Source organism: Apodemus sylvaticus, chromosome 22, assembly GCF_947179515.1.
Source record: "Apodemus sylvaticus chromosome 22, mApoSyl1.1, whole genome shotgun sequence".
Lineage (NCBI taxonomy): Eukaryota > Metazoa > Chordata > Mammalia > Rodentia > Muridae > Apodemus > Apodemus sylvaticus.
Genome location: NC_067493.1, coordinates 9,869,076 through 9,872,839, shown reverse-complemented (window position 1 = coordinate 9,872,839; position 3,764 = coordinate 9,869,076). Strand labels below are relative to the sequence as shown.

The window sequence follows — 3,764 nt, the reverse complement described above, 5'->3', positions numbered from 1 at the left end:
CAGTATCTAATCCAGAAATCCAGTTGACATTTAGTTATTATATATCCTAATTTATTCTAGTCTCTTATAGTTCATTAGCATTTTTATCTTCTGTGACCACACCTTTGAATTACTAATTTTGCTAGACTGTCTATGTATTTGAATTCATCAAGTGATTCTTTTTTTTTTTTTTTTATATTGAGGTTGTACATATTTGGCACAAATACCAAAGAATGTTTCCTGCTTTGCTTATCTCCGTTCAATATTAGCGGGATGCACTGTATTTTAATCTCCTGATTAAGGAGCAATTAAATTATTTTAAACTATTTTCCTTTTGTAATTACAAATATTTTAAAGCATTTTTCTTTTGTATTTCCTTTTAAAGTAATAGAAGTCTTGGGAGAAGTACTTAAAGACTTTGGAAATGTTCTGTGATCCTTCAAAACATTAGGCACTGTATTCAGCAACTCAGTGATTTTTTTCCCCAACACTATGACCTTAAAGGTATTTAATGCATGTAATTAGGCTCTGAAGAATGATTCTGAGGAGTAGATAATTTTTGTCCTTCTGTTTAGGTGAATCCTGCCTGCAACATTACTGCAGTTTTAGTGTAATGGTAATTTTTTTTATTTCTTTAAAATTTATTGTACACTTAATTATAATTTTATCTTCCTTTCATTATACACTTATTTGATTATAATTTTATTTTGTGCATTATAATAACTTCTATGATTAATTGTGCTCAAAGTGCTTCAACTTGGGCCATTGAAAGCTCTTTGAAATTGACTCCTTGTGTTTTCAGCATGTTGCATTTACTTCATGATTTTGATGGTTTGTTGTCTTATTTTTGAAATGACCCTACTACTTCTCCAAGGAACTATGGTTTCTTTTCTCATGGAATGACACCCAGAATCCAATTATCTGATGCTAGCTGACCTTTTATATTAGCCTTCCATCACCTGTAAACCCATTTCAATTCCTGTATATGATGCATATGTGTGTGTTTGTGTGGTGTGTGTATGTATGTGTGTGGTGTCTGTGTGTGTGTTTCTGTGTGTGTTTATCTGAAACTATGATGTTGAGAATCACCTGGCTGGAGTTCTTTTCTCCTATCCTGCTGGAAATCATACATGGGAGGAGGAACTATAACTATGCCCACAATTTTAGGCCCTGGGTGCTCAAAGCCTTGAGTGTGGACTGATCTAACAGTACACAGAGTAGAGGCTAACAAATCAGTACCCTGAGAACTGCTTAGCTCTTCCAGTCCAATGCAATGGGTTTACATGTGCTGAGGAATATGGAATTGTCCCATAATGAGCTGAGATCACTTAAAAATAATTTGTCAGAAGATCTCGAAATGTGTGCTGATTCATATGCACATACATAAACTTATAAATTTTAGAAAAAATCTTGCAAATATGTCAATAACTTTGTTTGTCTTTATTTCTTCTCCTGTAGTATCACTAATATTTTCTTTAAAATCATTTAGATCTTAGAAAATGCTGACAGTTACTTCCCATACATTTTCATTAATGGTTTGTAGCATACAGTTTCAAAAGTTGGCAGTTTGCATTTTTAGAATGTTTACATGTTCTGTAAATAGAATCTACAAAAGAACTATGTAATTCTACATTACATGTGTATGTAGTTGCATCTGAAGAATTTAATGACTTTGATGAGAAGAAATACATGGCCTCATAGGATTTTTTTTAAAGATTTATTTATTTATTATATGTGAGTACACTGTAACTGTCTTCAGACACCAGAAGAAAGCATCAGATGTCTTTTCTCTTTTCGGATGGTTGGGAGCCACCATGTGGGTGCTAGGATATGAACTCATGACCTATTGGAAGAACAGTCGGTACTCTTAGCCACTGAGCCATCTCTCCAGCTCCTTAAAGATTTATTTATTTATTATATGTGAGTATATGGTAGCTGTCTTTAGATACCCCAGAAGAGGACATCAGATGTCATTACTGATGGTTGTGAGCCATCATGTGGTTGCTGAGATTTGAACTCAGGACCTTCAGAAGAGCAGTCAGTGCTCTTAACCACTGAGCCATTGCCCCAGCCTGCCTCATAGGATTATTAAGGTGTTAAGTGCAATGTTTTGAGAACTTGTGTAGAGTACAGAGTTAACAGGCATATCAGGGGCTGAACAATGGCTAAGAATGGATTCTGAGAACTTGTAAGGCTCCTGAGATATTAGCATGTGATTTTAAATTCTGCCAGAAGAAAATGTTAAGTACTGGATTAACCTACTAAAGTTATTTAGTAGCAAGCATACTTTTCCATTTTTTACAATTAAAAATAGTGCCAAGTAAAGAGAATACTCTAAAACAAAGTTATGTTTCTAAAAGATTGTTTTAAGACAGCCAAGAAAACCACAGTGGTTTTCTTTGTTTGCTTTGACAGACTGTGCACTTGTTCAGGAGCACTTTAGGATCCTCAGTTACTTATTATCAGAACTTTCTTCAGGCCCAGAGTTCTTCTCAGTGCTCCCTTTACTTCCTTGTTCCTCAAGCTATAGATGATGGGGTTCAGCATGGTGTCACTGCTGTGTAGAAAATGGCCAAGAGTTTGTTCATTCCTGGTAAGTGGCTAGACTTTGGCTTCAAGTAGGTAATAGATCCTGAGCCATAAAAGAGTGTGACTACAAATAGGTGGGAGGAACATGTGGAGAGAGCTTTATGGCGCCCCTCAGGGGAAGGCATCACCAGCACTGCAACCAGAATTCTGAAATAGGAATAAATGATAAGTAAAAATGGACTAGATATACAGAGGATTGTTACCACAAAGATGGCAGCCTCATTTTGGGATGTAGCTCCACCAGGCAAGCGCCAGGACAGGTGGAAGGTCACAGAAAAAGTCGTCTATCTCACAGGGTCCACAGAAGTCCAAAAAGAAAATAAAATTAGTTTGTCCCAGCCCTACTATAGATCCCATTCCCCATGAAACTATTGCTAAATGGGCACATACACCACGACCCATTTGGGTTGCATAGTGGAATAGGGAGCATATGGCCATGTAACGGTCCAAGGCCATGGCTGCCAATATGTAGCACTCCGTTATACCAAAATATGAGAAGAAAAACATCTGTGTGGCACATCCCTCCCAAGAGATCTCTCGGACCTCACTTACAAGGCTCTGCAGCATCTTGGGTATGACAGAGCAAGTGTAGCCAATTTCCAGGAGAGAGAAGTTGGCCAGAAAGAAGTACATGGGGTGTGCAGGGCTGAACTGGTACAGATGGCAAATGTTATGAGTGCATTTTCTGTCAGTGATACTAAAAACATGAGGAGGATGAGGGTGAACAGGAAGAAGCATTCTCCAAGGACCTCAGAGAACTTAGCAAATACAAAGTGTTTGGCAGACACTTGCCACAGAGAGCAGTTGACACTCATCTGGAAGACAGAACAGTAAGTCATTAGAAGGTTTCTTGCAGATGAGGGAAATTTATCCTTTTAATACTTTGAGAGCCTCAGTTACATCAGAGACAGAATCTTTATCTGCAGTCATAAAATCAAAACTTAGAAATGATTTATCCTCACAGATTTTCACATCTAATACTTTCTCTCTTCACATTAGTTGATATTCCAAAGTGTACTGAGCAAAGTGTACAAATATTTACAGAAGATGATGGAACCTTGTCGTCCTGGCACTGATGAAGCTCAGGCAGAAGGCTTACCATGGGTATAAGTTCATGTGTCATGTAAGCTATCATTCAAATAAAAGAAAAGGAAAAGTATTAATTGTATCTCAGTTCTTTACACATTCTTCTCATT

The 3,764-nt window shown here is 37.1% G+C and overlaps 1 pseudogene; it reads right to left on the bottom strand.

The window, feature by feature from the left end:
• Nucleotides 1-2,427: 2,427 nt before the first annotated feature.
• Nucleotides 2,428-3,383, bottom strand: LOC127673284 (olfactory receptor 10C1-like; annotated as a pseudogene).
• Between the last annotated feature and the right edge of the window lie 381 nt (nt 3,384-3,764).